Source organism: Narcine bancroftii, chromosome 13 (genome assembly GCF_036971445.1).
Source record: "Narcine bancroftii isolate sNarBan1 chromosome 13, sNarBan1.hap1, whole genome shotgun sequence".
Lineage (NCBI taxonomy): Eukaryota > Metazoa > Chordata > Chondrichthyes > Torpediniformes > Narcinidae > Narcine > Narcine bancroftii.
Genome location: NC_091481.1, coordinates 53,048,187 through 53,065,545, shown reverse-complemented (window position 1 = coordinate 53,065,545; position 17,359 = coordinate 53,048,187). Strand labels below are relative to the sequence as shown.

General features: G+C 45.5%; 1 protein-coding gene across 1 annotated transcript in view; it reads right to left on the bottom strand.

Annotated features, from left to right (window-relative positions):
- LOC138748044 (uncharacterized) overlaps positions 1 to 17,359 on the bottom strand; it is a 61,182-nt gene that overhangs the window by 38,309 nt on the left and 5,514 nt on the right. The gene's annotated exons all lie outside the window — the stretch shown is intronic.

The following is a 17,359-nucleotide window of genomic DNA, read 5'->3' as shown; positions in this document are numbered from 1 at the left end:
TGCTGGTGGAAGCGTTCTAGGAGCCGTAGGTGATGCCGGTAGAGGACCCATGATTCGGAGCCGAACAGGAGTGTGGGTATGACAACGGCTCTGTATATGCTAATCTTTGTGAGGTTTTTCAGTTGGTTGTTTTTCCAGACTCTTTTGTGTAGTCTTCCAAAGGCACTATTTGCCTTGGCGAGTCTGTTGTCTATCTCGTTGTCGATCCTTGCATCCGATGAAATGGTGCAGCCGAGATAGGTAAACTGGTTGACCGTTTTGAGTTTTGTGTGCCCGATAGAGATGATGGAGGACCTCAGTTTTCTTCAGGCTAATTTCCAGGCCAAACATTTTGGCAGTTTCAGCAAAACAGGACGATAAGCGCTGGAGAGCTGGCTCTGAATGGGCAACTAAAGCGGCATCGTCTGCAAAGAGTAGTTCACCGACAAGTTGCTCTTGTGTCTTGGTGTGAGCTTGCAGGCGCCTCAGATTGAAGAGACTGCCATCCGTGCCGTACCGGATATAAACAGCGTCTTCATTGTTGAGGTCTTTCTGTAGTAGATTACTAAAACACAATTGTACAATTTTCCTTCACCATCAGAATAGTAAATCATGGAACACTACAGCATGGAAACAGACCCTTCAGCCCATGTAGTTCAAGCCAAACTGTTATTCCCACTGACCTGCACCCAGACCTTAGCCCTCCATACCCCTCCCAACCAGGAACCTGGCCAAATTTTTCTTAAAAGTCAAAATCGAGCCCGCATTCACCACTTCAGCTGGCAGCTCATTCCACATTTTCACCTCTCTCTCCACTTTAGGCAGCCAAAATCTTGGTTAATGTGATAGAGTTTAAGAAGATTAAAGGATCGAGGAAAGATTTAGGTCAAGAATTCCAAAGCTTAGGGTTCAGTGGCTGAAGATCCAGCCAACGATGGTTATAGGGCTGGGGAGAGACAGGCTATGAAGAGATTCAAAAGCAAAGCTGATCATTTTAAAATGTATACACTGGATACAATAGGAGTGAGTGAAGTTGGGAGTGTAAGGTATTGGGGTTCATTAGAGCTGGTCCAGTTGAAATATTCCAGAAGGACCAAGATCAACTATGCAAATGGATCTCTCTCTCTTTGGGTGTCTTTCAAGGGAAGATCACAGTAGTGGTGCCCTTCAGTGGCCTGGTGCTGGCATCATCTATGCTACCCCTCAGAACTTCTGCCACTTGCCCCTTTACGTAATCCAGCCCAATGTGCACTAACATTTCCATCACCAAACCAATCTGAACTGGGGAATATACAACAATTCATCTCCATGTAGCACCTCCACCACACATCAACAACTCTGCAGTAGAGACAGTGGAGAGCACAAGTTCATAGGACTTCACTTAACAAGTGACCTATCGTGGACACAGATCAGCTCTCCCTTGTCAGGAAGGCACAACAATGACTGCTCTTCCTGAGAAGACTGAAGCGGGCAAGGCCACCACCAAGTCAACCTTCTACAGGAGATCTGTCGAGAGCGTCCTGGCCGGCTGCATCACAGTGTACGGTTGCTGCAGAGAAATGGATCAGAGGTCAATCCACAGGACCATAAGAGTGGCAGAAAGGATCACTGGAATCTTCCACCCCCCACACCAATACTTGGATCGTTGCCTGAAGGAGGCATGCAAAATAATTTGAGCACTCCTTCCACAGCATCTTTCAGCTAAGGCAAACTTTGACTCCCAGATGAGTGGTGAAAAGGCACAACCTTTCGGAGGTGGACTGATTTAGAGATGAAATTCAAGAGCTTTAAGGGACAGATACCTTAAGGAGTATCAGTGCCAGCACCACCAGGCTGAGGAACAGCTTCTTCCCATGGGCAGTGAGAATGCTGAATGTCCAAATGAACTGCTCACACTAATCATCTGAGACTCTCATAGTCAAGAAACAATATTTATTTATATGTATTTATGAATACTTGTCCTGCATAAGGATTGTTTGTCTGTATGTGTGCTATGTCTGGTTGTGTGTCTGCATGTTTTGCACCGAGGACCAGAGAAGGCTGTTTTGTCAGGTTGTCCTTATGCAATCAGATGACAATAAACTTGACACCTTTAAAGAAGTAGAGTGTTCTCAAGTGCTTCACTGAAGCTACACGAGGCCAAACTTTAACTCCCAGAGGGGTGGTAAAAAGGCATAACTTTTCAGAGGTGGACCGATTCGGAGATTAAATGAAGATTCCCAGAGAGACAAAAGTCCTGAAATGAGTATTTCCTACCAGAATCAACAAAGAAAGCTGGACTTGTAGACACATCAAGTACCAGTACTTCAGTCAATAACATCAATACCAGAACAGTTAGCATAATCAGGTTTAAAGAGGGAACTCATGGAAGTCTCATTATCATTGATACAACAGCTATCCTAATCCAGGATTCAATTCCAGCAGAACCAGAGAACGTCACAGCACAGAACACAGGCCCTTGGCCCTGCTAGTCTGTGCCGAGCTATTGTTCTACCTAGTCCCATTGACCTGCACCCAGTCCATCGCCCTTCATATCCCTCCCATCCATGAACCTGTCCAAATGTTTCTTAAATATCAAAATGGAGCCCACATTCACCACTTCAGCCAGCAGCTCATTCCACACTTCCACCATTCTCCGCATGAAGAGTGTGTTAGGGGCCCTAATTTTCTCTCGAAACACCTCACCTTATACCCTTAACCCATCCCCTAGTTCTTGTCTCACCTAAATGCAAGTGGAAAAAAGCCTACTTGCATTTACCCAATCTATACACCTCAATTTTATACACCCCAATCAATTCTCTCCTCATTCTTCTACGCTCCAGGGATTAAAGTCCTAATTTGCTTAAGCTTTCCCTGTAATTCACAGTTTCTTGAAAATCTTCTCTGCACTCTTTCAATCTTATTGATGTCTTTACTATTGTTAGGTGACCAAAGCTGCACACAATACTCCAAATTTGCCCTCACCAATACCTTGTGCAGTAAAACCCCTGGTACCTGGCACCAATGGGGATGCCGGATAAATAAATTTTCCAGTTGCTTGAAATTGCATGTACTAACTGCTGGAGGAGCACCAATTTTAAACTTTCGTATTTTTTACCTATTTATTTCCTGCAATATTTTTTGCCAGTTGCTTGAATTCTGGATAATGGGGATTTTACTGTACATCTTCACTATAATATCCCTACTACTATATGAAATACTTTGAGTTATGAGGGAAATAGTAAGGAAGAGCTGCTATTTGTGTTCTAACTACAGGTAAACCCCAATTTACAATGGGGTTTGGTTCTGGGACTCGCATCATAAATAGAAATTATCGTAAGTCAACGGCAATGGCAATCTGAGCATTCGTTCCAAATCACCTTTAAAAAAAAACAGCGATGGGTCTGACAAAACACGTCACTACAGCGGAGAACCAAAATGATGATATTTGAGGGGGGGGGTGGTGGCGGTGGGAAGCGATCTGCGTGCGCTGATTGGATGGAAGCATTTCCTTCAGGAAAAGCAACCACACTGAGATAGGTAGACCCCGATTTACTTTTATTCAAAACTCATTCTTATCATCGTAACATTTGAAATATTGTTAAGTTGCAACATCTTAAGTTGGAGTCCATCTCTAGTATTAAATCTCATTCAGGAACCTGCAAAGCTTGGTACAACAACAAGCCTTTTGGGCAGTCAGGCCACCATTCAGTGGTACAACAATAGAGAACCATGTGTCAATCAAATCATTAATGTAAAGGAATAAACTTGAGACACCCCCCCTGCCCCACAAGCCACCTCCTTGAAGTAATCTTTGACCAGAAACTGAACCTAACCAGCTGACCATTACTGTGGATGCAGTGGCCGGACTGAGGTTGGGGGTGATTTGGCCAGCCAGTCGACTCTCAATTCCCAAAGCTTTTCCACCATCTACAAGGTACAAATAAGGAGCACGATGAAATACTCTCCAGTTACCTAGACGAAAGTTCTGCACCATTCAACTGTGCTTTAGTTGTCACCCCCTTGAACTCTTGATCCTTCCACCACCAGTGCATTAAGGCTACAGCATGTAGGATCCACCCAGTACACTGCAATCCCTCAGCAAGGTTACTGTGACAGCATCACCAACAACTATGAAAATTGCCTGGAGCAGGGTTTCCCAAACTTGGTTCCGCGGAAACCCTGAGGTTCCATGGAAGAAATGACAGGGAGTATTAATGATCTACCTGTTTTTTCTTTAAATCATTTATTACCACTGTCTTTAATTCAATTTGTTTCTGGGACGTTAGCAAACTGTGCACTTCACCTGAAGAAAACAAAATGGCATAATGAGGCCTGATGTCACTAGTGCAGACGTCAGGTCTGTGCATCATTTTCAACCAATGAGAATCCAATTTCTTTTTGGCGCGTAGCTGGCCATATTTTAAAGATATTAAAAATCAAGGATCATTGGATTAAAAAAAGAAACTAGGAGATAGCATAATTCATCTGAAGAAAGTACTGAGGTGCCACCAATTTTTCATGAAGATTCTTTGATTACACCTGATTTGGAAATATTAAGTGTTATAAATAAACAAAGATATGACGAATATTATTTGTCACTTGGATTCACCTCAGTCAGGACTAAAGAGGCATCAGATGCACAAATGTGTTTTATGTGATAAAAGTTTGTCTAACGGGCAACAAATGATTTCAGCATGGAGAATGGTGGAGAATAGCCCTGACTTGCGACCATCATGGGGACTGGAGGATTGGTTATAACTTGGGTTTGGTTGAAAGTTGGATTCGTTCTACCGCACATGCATGCATGAGGTCAGGCAACATTCAACAAATGAATCTTTAATAAGGATTTTGGGCTGCTGCGGGGAGTGGGACTTCGGGCTGCCTCTGGGAGCGGGCACCACTGTATACAGTACTTCTAATACAAAATATGTACTTGATCAGTAGTTTTAATAAAGATTTTTAAAAAAATTTTGGTCGTATGCAAGGGTGGACATAACTCACAAGGTCAGAAGTCGAGGTCGACCTGTGCTTTCTTCCGATGCTTGTGTAATTGACCATTGGGGTTCAACGATTTCCAAGTGCTCTCCAAAAGGGTTCTGTGAGCTAAAATGTTTGGAAAGCCCTGGCCTGGAGCAAGGGCAGTAAATTTTAAGGAAACATTATCACTTGCAGGTTCCCCTCATGGATTGAAATTCTGGAACTCTGTGCCTGAGCGAAGTAAGCCATGCAGACTGTGGTTTTTCAAGAGAACAACTCATGCCATCTGCACACAGTGGTATCAGGGATGGACAATGATTGCTAGAATAAACAGAAGCATCCAATAAATGGCTTTGAGCAAGGCTATTTGTGAGGGAAAATGGATACAATTGGTGTTAAGTTGTTCTTCCCCAATTTAGTGTATTTGGGTTCCAGATGATTCCCCTCCTCTTCAAAGAGAAGGGATTCATCAAATGGCATGTCTCCCCACCTGAATCTTTAATGTGGTTCATTGAATTAGAATCTTATGCACATCATTAAAAATGTATGGCTCCAGCTCTCCTCCTGCTGGCAGACCTGCAAAGAGAAAAGTCATTACTGAATTATCAATCTTATCACGAGATTTTAACCATTTCTGTGCTGATTGACAGTCACTGAATGTTGTTGTTTACGACAGAATTTGGGAAGTGAATTGTTTCATCCTGTACCCAAGACCAGAAGCAAGGGGCTCAAAGGTTATAGGGAGAAGGTAGAAGAATGGGGTTGAGAGGAAAAAAATGCATCAGCCATGATTCAAATAGCAGAGCAGACTCGATGGGCTGAGTGGCCTAATTCTGTTTCACCGAGAAATTGGAGACTTACAGCAACAGGCCCTTTGGCCCATCCAGTCTGTATTAACTACTGGGGGACCACTGGCATTAATCTATCAGCTCTCCATGTTTTATCACTCAGCTACACTCCACAGACCGCTTACAGCAGGCAATTAACCCACCAACTTGTACATCTTATGGATGAGGGATGAAACCAGAACACTCGGAGAAAGCCCACATGGTCACGTCCTCATAGACTCAAGAAAATTGGAGTAGGAATAGGTCCCTCAGGATTACCCTGCCATTCAACGTGATCATGGGTGCTCAATGCTGGTATTTTGCGTGCCGGCTGCCCAGAACCCTCAATTAAAAGGTGAAGTAATTCATCTCCAACTTGAATATTTTTTTCCAAAAAATATTTAATTCACAATAAATTATTTACAAAATGAAAACTGTTCAAAGACTTTGCACACTGATAGTGTCGATCATATTTATGCATTCCCATCAATGTACATTGTTACATTTGTTCTCTCAATACCGTGTTACCACCCCAGTGGCATGTCGTCATTACTTCCCCCCTCCACTGGTTGAGGGGCTTCCTCTCAGAATCAGCCCCTCAGTGCCCGGTAATGGGAGGACTCTAGACTGTGGTCCTTCCCTACAGTGCCCTCGTGTTGGCTACCCAAAGCCTTAGTCCCGCAGCATGTACTCCTGCAGCCTGGAATGCGCCAGTCGGCAGCATTCCCTCACCGACATCTCAGTATGCTGAAAGATCAACAGGCTTTGGGCAGACCAAAGTGCATCTTTCACCAAATTGGTGGTCTTCCAGCAGTTCTATATGTTGGACTGCAAGTGTGCATCCCTGAGATGATGGGATGATCAGTGACAAGGACCCATGCAGGCATCCTTCTCCACACAGTCATTGTGAATCTTCATTCAACAAAGATGTGGGTGGCAGCCTCCATTCCACCGCAGCCATCCGGAGGACAATGAACTGGAGGGTGATGTTCCGATTGTACAGGAAGGATCTCATGGGAAGGGCTCCTCTCACCGCCAGCCAGGTCAAGTCCTGGGGCTTGTTAGTGATCCCTGGTGATGATGCGTTCCGCTAGATGACCTGGACGGGGAATCATCCCACCAGGTCTATCGAGTTCTCATCTCTCAGTTTCGGCAGGTCATTCCATGTTGATCATTGCTTGATGGCCTTGTGGTCAAAGATATTGTTCTGGAAAAACTTTTCCACGAAGGATAGGTGGTGTGGCAAAGTCCAACTGATTGGGACGTTGCGCCGCAACAGGGCCACCCCTATTCTTTGCAACACCTGGGACAGGTAGAACCTCAATACATAGCAGCACTTGGTGCCCTTGTACTTTTGTTCCACACACAGCCTGATTCAGCTGCTCATGAAGGTAATCATCAGGATGAGGGCCATGTTGGGTACACCCTTGCCTCTATTGTCTAGTGACTGGTACATGGCGTTCCTTCAGACTATTTTTGACCCCCATATGAATCAGAAAACTGCTTTGGCAACCACCAGGGCAGAGGTGTGGAGGATCTACCTTGTTCCTGATGGCTGGTTCTTCACCATTATCGAGAAGGAGTGTCATGCCCACCTTTTGGTGGACTTTGCGATCCGCTCTGACCAATTCTTGTTGCCTGCCTCAGCCCCTCCAAACCAGATCCCCAGCACCTTCAGTTGGTCAGATCTGACTGTGAAGGGTCTGGTGAATCAATCGGGCCAGCTTCCGAAGAGCATTGCCTTGTTCTTCTTCTGGTTAACCCTAGCACCTGATGTGGGCTCAAGGAGCCCACGTATTCTAGTCAGTCTCCAGACTGATTGTGTATCCGAACAGAAGACAGCGATGTTGCTTAGCAATGGCACCCCTCTAATGCCCTTGTCCTTCCTGATGGATTCAGCAAAGGGCTCCATGCATCATACAAACATGACTGGAGGCAGTGGGCAGCCATGCCTAATTCCAGACTTGATGGGGAAGCTATCTGTTGCCCACCATTGATTTGGACTGCACTACAGATGACTGTTCAAAGCAGTCAACCCAATTCCAGATTCCCTCCCCAAAGCCCATTTTGGAGAGCACATCTATCATGTACGTGTGTGATATCCGTTCAAAAGCCTCCTAGACTAGGCTGACCAGGCAGGTGCCCACTCCCTGTCCTGCATGTAGGTGATGGTATCCATGAGCAGTGCGAGGCTATCAGAGATCTTCCTGCATGGAACTGTGCAGGTTTGGTCTGGGTGGATTATCTACCTCAGGGCAGACGACTCAATTGGCAATGGCCTTGGACAGGATTTGTAGTCAACATTTAGCAATGATATGGGTCTCCAATTCCTGATATCCTTCTTCTCCCCCTTTTGTTTGAAGAGGAGGATGATGATGTCCTTCCTCATGGAGTCTGACAAGCTCCCTGCCAGGAGCATACCACTGTATACTTCCAGCAGGCCCAGGCCCACCATGGAGCCATGTACAACTCAGCAGGTAGGCCATCGCTTCCAGGAGTCTTATTCGACCCAAAGGAACAGATGGAGTCTCCCAGAGTGATGGGCTGATCCAGATTAAGTGTAGTGCACACCTTACCCACGACTCTTCCAGCGATGACCACCGTCTCAGCCTGTCATGAAGTGATGTCTGGGGCTTGGGAACTAAGAGGCAGAGAGGCGAAATGTACTATGTTTTATACCGTTCTGAGCTGGGCATCTGGTCAATGATGACCCTGAGCAATTTAAATGAGCCAATAGCAAGGAGTGTACTAATGGGTGGCCAGAATCTAACCTTGATTGGCAGGTGATGCGACTTCCGAATAAGTTTTAGACAGGAAGACACGTGCCCATCCGCAATTCATAATATTCCAGACAGACAGGGAGGTCATGGTAAAAACATAGAAATGCTGGAAGAACTCAGCCGATCTTGCAGTGTTCATAGGAGGTAAAGGAATATTATCAATGGTTTGGGCCTGAACCCTTCTTCAAGGTAATGGATTTGGATTGGGCGCAGGTCAGCGGGATGAAGCAGAATAATTGTTTGGCACAGACTAGAAGGGCCAAAGGGCCTATTTCTAGGCTTTAGTGTTCTATGGTTCTATGTGTTGTGCTGATATCATAACCTACTCCACCAACCGCCTAGAACTGCAAAACACTCAATTTCTCTTAGTTCCATGCACCTATCTAATACCTGTCGAATGAGGCTTTGCATCATTGTAAAATTCAAATAGAACTGCAAGCAAAAGATAAATGCCTCTATCCTCTTTTATGGAATAAAACAAATGTTGAAAATACTCCAACTGCTTAAGAGTAAGTGTAGGCCACTTGAACCCTGGAGTTCAGTCTGCCAGACAGTCAGATCAGCCATGATTTAGTTTACCACACTATCCTTCCCTGGGAGCCTTTACCTATCAACACACAAGGCTCTGATAGCTCAGTGGTTAGTCTTGTAAACTAGGGGTCTTGGGTTTGTACTTTGCTGGGCCTCATTTTTGTGAGGGGCACTGGACAAAGTGCTGACTCTGTCAAGTTACAGAATTTCATATATGTTACATTCTAAATGTTGGGGTCTTTCATGGCTTGGTACCGCACGGATGGCAGTCTCTTCAATCTGAGGCGCCTGCAAGCTCACACCAAGACACAAGAGAAACTTGTCCGTGAACTACTCTTTGCAGATGATGCCGCTTTAGTTGCCCATTCAGAGCCAGCTCTTCAGCGCTTGACGTCCTGCTTTGCGGAAACTGCCAAAATGTTTGGCCTGGAAGTCAGCCTGAAGAAAACTGAGGTCCTCCATCAGCCAGCTCCCCACCATGACTACCAGCCCCCCCACATCTCCATCGGGCACACAAAACTCAAAACGGTCAACCAGTTTACCTATCTCGGCTGCACCATTTCATCAGATGCAAGGATCGACAATGAGATAGACAACAGACTCGCCAAGGCAAATAGCGCCTTTGGAAGACTACACAAAAGAGTCTGGAAAAACAACCAACTGAAAAACCTCACAAAGATAAGCGTATACAGAGCCGTTGTCATACCCACACTCCTGTTCGGCTCCGAATCATGGGTCCTCTACCGGCACCACCTACGGCTCCTAGAACGCTTCCACCAGCGTTGTCTCCGCTCCATCCTCAACATCCATTGGAGCGCTCACACCCCTAACGTCGAGGTACTCGAGATGGCAGAGGTCGACAGCATCGAGTCCACGCTGCTGAAGATCCAGCTGCGCTGGATGGGTCACGTCTCCAGAATGGAGGACCATCGCCTTCCCAAGATCGTATTATATGGCGAGCTCTCCACTGGCCACCGTGACAGAGGTGCACCAAAGAAAAGGTACAAGGACTGCCTAAAGAAATCTCTTGGTGCCTGCCACATTGACCACCGCCAGTGGGCTGATAACGCCTCAAACCGTGCATCTTGGCGCCTCACAGTTTGGCGGGCAGCATCCTCCTTTGAAGAAGACCGCAGAGCCCACCTCACTGACAAAAGGCAAAGGAGGAAAAACCCAACACCCAACCCCAACCAACCAATTTTCCCTTGCAACCGCTGCAATCGTGTCTGCCTGTCCCGCATCGGACTGGTCAGCCACAAACGAGCCTGCAGCTGACGTGGACTTTTTACCCCCTCCATAAATCTTCGTCCGCGAAGCCAAGCCAAAGAAAAAAGACATTCTAAATATAGTATTGCATGACAATAATGGAACCTTTACTTTTATCTTAATCTGTCCTCCTCGGCCTTAAAGTCACTCAAAGACTGCTTCTATTTCCATTTGATTATGAGAGTTCCAAAAACATATACACCTTTGATATTGAAAAATCCATACACCTTTATCTTAAATATCTTAAATGCGACACCCCTAATTTTTAAATAGTGACCCCTGATTCTACATTCTCCCATACATTTCACACTGTCAAAACCTCTCAGCTGTATTTCATTCTAGCTGCCTCTCATTTCTTCTAAACTGCAGATTCATGAGTATCAGAGGGAGGGAGATTCATGATTTGAGCCGGCTGATTTTTCATTAGAACAGGGGAATTGAATGCTGTTTTAGATAGTAAAGGAATCAACAGGTAGCTGTGGAGGTGCTGTCTTGCAGAGCTAGAGTCCTGGGTCCTGTCTGTGTGGAGTTTACATATTGCACCTGTGACTGGTTTCCCACATCCCAAAGGTTGGCAGATAAATTAGCCACTGTAAAATTTCCCTGGAGTGTCTGTAAATAATAAAACCTGGGAGAAGGCCATGAGTATGTTCATGTATGAAATAGTACTGAGGGAAAAGATCAATCACAATCTTATTGACAAGCAGAGTAGGTGAATAGCCAACCCCCTTCTACTCATAAAGAAGTGGTAATTGACAAAATATTTAGAGTTATGTAATTCAAACATTCAGCCCATACAATATCAACTGCTTCTACTGTTGGATTGCCAAAAGATTTCCATAAGTTACGGATCCTAACTTGCTGAGCTTTTCCAATATGTTTTGCCTCTTGAATTTCTACACATTGGGTGCTTTAATTGATGCTGGATAATGGTCAGCTTTCTCATCCACGGCCTGGGAAGAGCTGTTTAAAGGTTCAAGGTTCCCTTTATTGTCTTGTAATAATACATGAAGATGTAATATACATGATATACTTCAAGTTTTGTCTACTGTGAGGTAGCAAAGAATCGCCATGAGTATTCCCCAGCACCCCTAGAAAGAGAAGCAAAAAAGAGTCCCTTCAGAGACACTGAGTGTCCGTAGATTCACCTCCAGCTCCTCCCGCAGTCTCTGCAGCCGCACAGATGCCTGTTCAAACCATTGGCGACCCGATCTCCAGATCCAAACCTCCGATATGATCAGGAAGCCTTCAGTTCCCAAGGGTTTGTGCGGAACACACAGGTTAAGAATCAGTCCATGATCGAGGGACAAAGCATGTTTATTTTGGGGATACAAATGCTAAATTAACCTAAACACACACATCATACACTTTGGATTATGAAGGAGAAGTTGACAGAAACTTGGGAAGTAACTCAAATACACATACAATCAACAGTCAGAATCAAAGTGATACTATGTGCCCCCACCCCTTGACCGGTATGGACACGGCTCTTGCTACTTAACCTTGGGACTCAAACCAACCCAGTGTGAAAGGTGATACATGTCACAAGATGCCAAAAAAAAACAAAACAAAGGGGAACACGGTCTTTTATAGCCCTGCAGCAGGTATTGGGGAGGCCAATCACTCATGGTAGGCTCGAAACTAAGTGCAGGAACTCAGCAGTAGTCAGCCTAGGTGATTCACCTGGACTGCAGCACCTGGTAATTTAGATGGGCCAATCGTGAGGGTCACCTTGAGAGCTTGGGGTGAGTTTGACCTCAATTGTCCTCTGAATAGGAGCACAGCAGCGCCACCACATGGTGGCCATGGCCTCTTCATTACACCAGGGCCCTTCTTGCTGGTTTCCACAAGCCAGCCTCCAGCAGCCCACAGCCTGTGTAGGTTTTTCAAGCTCAAGTCACCAGCAGCACTCACGCTGTGTGGGTCCTTCAGCCACAGAGCTACTCAATGGTCCGCTGCCATGGTTGCTGTCCTTTATGATTGTCTCCCATGCTTCTCCTTCCCAACAGGGGTGGGGGGGGGGGTGTTCTCTTTATTTCTGGTGCCCTGCACTGGTCCACAGCTCCCCAGAGTTTGAAAACCCCCCTCCCCCCTCCCCACCATGGTACACTGCCGTGGACAGGCATCACCATCTTGGCCACAGAGCTCTGAGATTGCAGGATTTAAAAAAAATATTGTCAGCTCCTTTAACAGGCCGTTTAAAGCCTGTACGCAGTTGTTGTCATCAGGACCGGGCAGTAGGACCCTGGGGAGCAATGTGGTACCTCCGCACCCTGCTCTCCCAGGTCTGTTACAGCAGCTCTGGCAGTGACGTCATTTTTGTTTTTGTTTAAAGGTCAAGTGGAATTTTAAAGCAGGAGTTTTTGCAATGTCTGATTCAAGCAGGCCAAAAGAGCTTCCTGGTTGGGGATTAACCTGAAGAAGGGTAAAATTCATCCAGCGTTTCCATGGCCAACATTTATTTGCTGACCAAAACACATGAACCACTCCCTTAATGCAAAGTGATTTGTGGGAGCTTTTGGATTTCCTATTTTAAATCAGCATTTTGTTGGCTGTAAAGTGCTTGGCTGGGGATATTCTATCTGGCAATGCATTAGATTAGATTGTGCCAATTAAAATACAAAGCTACTGAAATACAATTAGCATCCAACCAGAAGTTACAAAATAGTGCTATATAAAAATAACTACGTGCAAATAAAAACAAGCGCATTCAGCAAGAAAACAATACTAAATGTACTGACAATACAATGCGGGTGCAGAACCATTTAGTGCTGAGATTTAAGGTTCAGCAGGGTCACAGACTTGGGGAAAAAAATCTCTTCCTGAGTCAGCTGGTTCTGGAACGGAGGCTCCTGTAGCACCTACCGGATGGGAGAAGAGTTAAAAAGTCCACAGTTAGGGTGAGATGCATCCTTGATGATGTTCTTTGCCCTGCCCAGACAACGTTCGTGATAGATGTTCTCAATGGTGGGCAATTGGGTGCTGATAATCTGCTGGGCAGTTTTCATCACCTGCTGAAGTGTTTCATGGTCAGATATGGGATAGTTGCTGCACCACATTGAGATGCCATAGGTGAGTATGCTCTCAACGGTACAGTGGGAACAATCCATCAGTATCCTGGAACAGAGGTGAATTTTCTTCATGCTTTGCAGAAAATAAAGGCGCTGTTGCACCTTTTTGATCAGGATGGAAGAGTTCAGGGACTAGGTGGACATAGGAAATGTGGACATCAAGGAATTACCTTTGCCTGACCTTCTAAATCTCATATCCTATTCAGATAGATGTTTTTGTGCAAAGAATTGATTACTCTCTCCCATCTTCTATTAAGAAAACTCAGAATTATGGAGGCCAGGAAAGAGATCAATAAGATTGAGAGTGCAGAGAAGATTTACTAGAATATTGCTGGGACTTCAGGAACTAAGTTACAGGTTAAGGTTGAAACAGGTTAGGACATTATTTCCTGGAGTGTAGCAGAATGAGGGGAGATAATGATGGAGGTACGCAGAATTCTGAGCGGGATAGAAATGTTTGAAACTTAATTTTTTTGAAATTTAGGCATACAGCACAGCAACAGGACATGAGCCCATGCCGCCTAATTACACCCAACTGTCCTACATCCTCCGGCACCTTTTAAAGGGGGAGAGTAAACTGGAGCCCCCGCGCAGACACGAGGAGAACATACAAACTCCTGACAGACTGCATGGGATTCGAACCCCGATCCTGATCACTGGCTCTGTAAGTGTTGCACTACCCTAATAGAATACAAGTAGGCTTTTTCCACTGAGGGTAGGTGAGATACAAACCAGAGAACGTGGGTTAAGAGGGAAAGTGGTGGGAGTGTGGAACGAGCTGCTATCTGAAATGGTGAATGCAGGGTCAATTTTCAATTAAGAAAAATTTGGACAGGTACATGAATGGTGGGGGTATGGAGAGCAATGGATTGGGTGCAGGTCAGTGGGTCTAGGCAGAATGATAGTTTGGCCCAAACTAGAAGGGCGGAATGGCCTGATTTCCATGCTGTAACGTTCTATGGCATCAGCCGCTTGATCCTGTTTCTCCTCTCTGCAGGAACTGTCTGATTTGCACCTTAGGTCTATTTATCCCCCTAGCATGTATTTTCCCCATCACGAGAACGCCACAACTCTTTGAGGAGGAAAGGCCTCATCCCCTAATTTTAAATTTTATATCACGTTGATCAGTTTCTCCCCTCTCTGTCTCACCCACCGATTCATTTATTTATCTCAGCCATTCTACTCAGTAGAGAAATGTGAACAGCCTTGGAGAACTCATTGCCATCATTCTTTATTCCCGTTATAACTGACCACGTCTGCCCGTGGAAGATGCAGAGTTCCTCCAACATCTCATCGTCTGCTCAAGATTCCAGCATCTGTTTCTGTATTCCCTGCTCAGATGAGCGTGGCCTCTCTGTTCTATCATGCACTGAGGTCATTGGCAAATGCTACGAATATTTCTCATATTAGTGAATGCTACGTGAATAGTTTCTGCTGCAGGGATCGCATACAATATTGATATAAACCTCCAGACACGCCGGAGACTGCAACGGCTGAAATCTGAAGCTAAACACAATCTTCTGAAGGAACTCAAATGGGTCAGGCAGCAGTGGGTGAATAGGAATGGTTGACCTTTTAAGACCATCAGACAGAGGAGCAGAAATAAGCTGTTCAGCCTATCGAGTGTGTCCCACCATTTAATCACGAACTGATCCATTTCCCCACTCAGCCCCACTGCCCGGCCTTCTCTCCACAACCTTTGATGCCCTGGCTAATTCAGAACCTATCAATCTCTGCCTTAAATACACATCCCCCGGCGACTGTTTGGAGGCCAACAGTGTCTTTTTACCCCTTGTCATTTTTTAACTCAACCTAAAATCATTCCAGATCTTTTGATCCTATGTCACTTCTTTCTAATGATTTAATATTGTTCCTTACCAACAAGGCCACACCACCTCTTCAGCTTACCTGCCTATCCATTCGAATAACTGGACATACAGCTCCTAATGATATTCATGACTCTGCGATGGCCACATCATACCCGCCAACCTTTATCCCTTTATTCGTTACATTTTGCTCTGTGTCCCTGTTGCATTCCAACTTATCCTCATGGCTGCTGTTTTGTCCTAACTGCCTGTCCTTCCACACAAACTCCCTACCAGCTGTCTCTACTTGTGACCCAACTCACTGTTCTGCTGCTTTTTTCACTTTTATTCCCACCCCCCTGCAAATCCAATTTAAACCCCTCAACCCCACCCTCAACAGTATTAGAAAACCTCTGCAGGGTATTGGTTCCTCTTGGGTTCAGGTGTAACCCATCCCATTCGTACAGGTCGCCCTCTCCCTAACAATCCCAGAACTTGAAACCCTACCCCCTGCACCATCTCCTCAGCCACTCATTTGTCTGCGCGATCTTCCTGTCCTCACCTTCCCTGGCTCTTGGCACCGGGAGTCATCCAGAGATGACCACCTTGGAGGTTCTGCTCTTCAGCCTCTTTCCTAACTCCCTGAATTTACTTTACAGGATCTCTACCCCAGTCCTGCCTAAGTCATTTGCCACGACTCTGGCTGCTCACCCTCCGCCTCCCCCACAAGAATATTCTGCATCTTGGACCTGAGCAACTTGGGGGAAAATATCACTATTCTGGAGTCTCTTTTTCCACCGCAAGGTGTCAGGACCTAACAGCGTATCTGGCAGGGTACAGAAAATCTGCACCAACCAATTAGCCTGAGTGTTCTTGGAAATTTTCGACCTCTCATGATGGCAGTTAGAGGTTCCCACCAGCTTCAAAAGAGCATCAATTATCCCGGTTCCCAAGAAGAGCTATGTGAGCTGCCTCAAAGACCATCACCAGTAGCACTAACTTCTACTGTGGTGAAATGCTTTGAGAGGTTGGTCATGGCCAGAAAGATCTGGACTCACTGCAATTCGCCTATCATCACAATCGCTCCACAGCAGATGCAGTATCACTGGCTCTCCACAGCTCTATATCACCTCGAAAACAGCAATTCATACATATGGCTGCTCTTCATCGACTACAGCTCGGCCTTCAGTACCATAATTCCCTCAGAGCTGATCAAGAAGCTACAAACTCTAGGCCTCTGTACCCCCCTCTGAAGACCACAGTCAGTATGAATTGGAAATAACATCACCTCCTCTTCACTGATTATCAACATAGGTGCTTAGCCCACTGCTCTAGACAGTCACAATTCTAATGCCATCTACACAGTTGTCGGTAGAATCACAAACTGCAATGAGAAAGAGAACAAGAGGAAGATAGATCAGCTCGTTGAATGGTGTAACGACAACAACCTTGCACTCAATGTCAGAAAAGTCAAGGAGATGATTGTGGACTTCAGGAGGAAGTCAGGGGAACACGACCAGATCTTCATCAGGAGCTCAGTAGTGGAGAGGGTCAAGTACTTCAAATTCCTGGGTGTCAACATCTCCGAGAATCTGTCCTGGAGCCTCCATGTTGATGCAATCACAGAGAAGGCTCACCAGTGGCTATACTTTGTGAGGTGTCTGAGGAGATTTGGTACGTCACTGAAGACTCTCGTAAACTTCTACAGGTGTACCGTGGAGAGCATTGTGGCTGGCTGCAACACTGCCTGGTTTGGAGGCCAACTTTCAGGACAAGAATAAACTCCAGAGGGTTGGTAACTTGGCCTGTGACATTACAGGCACCAGACTTCACTCCATTGAGGACATCTACATGAGGCGGTGTCCTAAAAATGAGTCTCTATCCTCAAAGACTGCATGGGTTTCCTCCGATTCCTCCGGTTTGCACCCACCCTTCAAAATATACCGGGGGTTGTAGGTCAATTGGGTGGCAAGGACTCATGGGCTGGAGGGGCCTGTATGTCTAAATTTAACTGTAAAAATTTAATATACAATCAGATGACAGGGGACCAAGAGAAATACTTTTCTTTCTTTGACTGTAAGAGGCACTTCATGAAATTTCTTGCAACAGATGAAAGCAAATTCTGTTGTAATATTGCACTG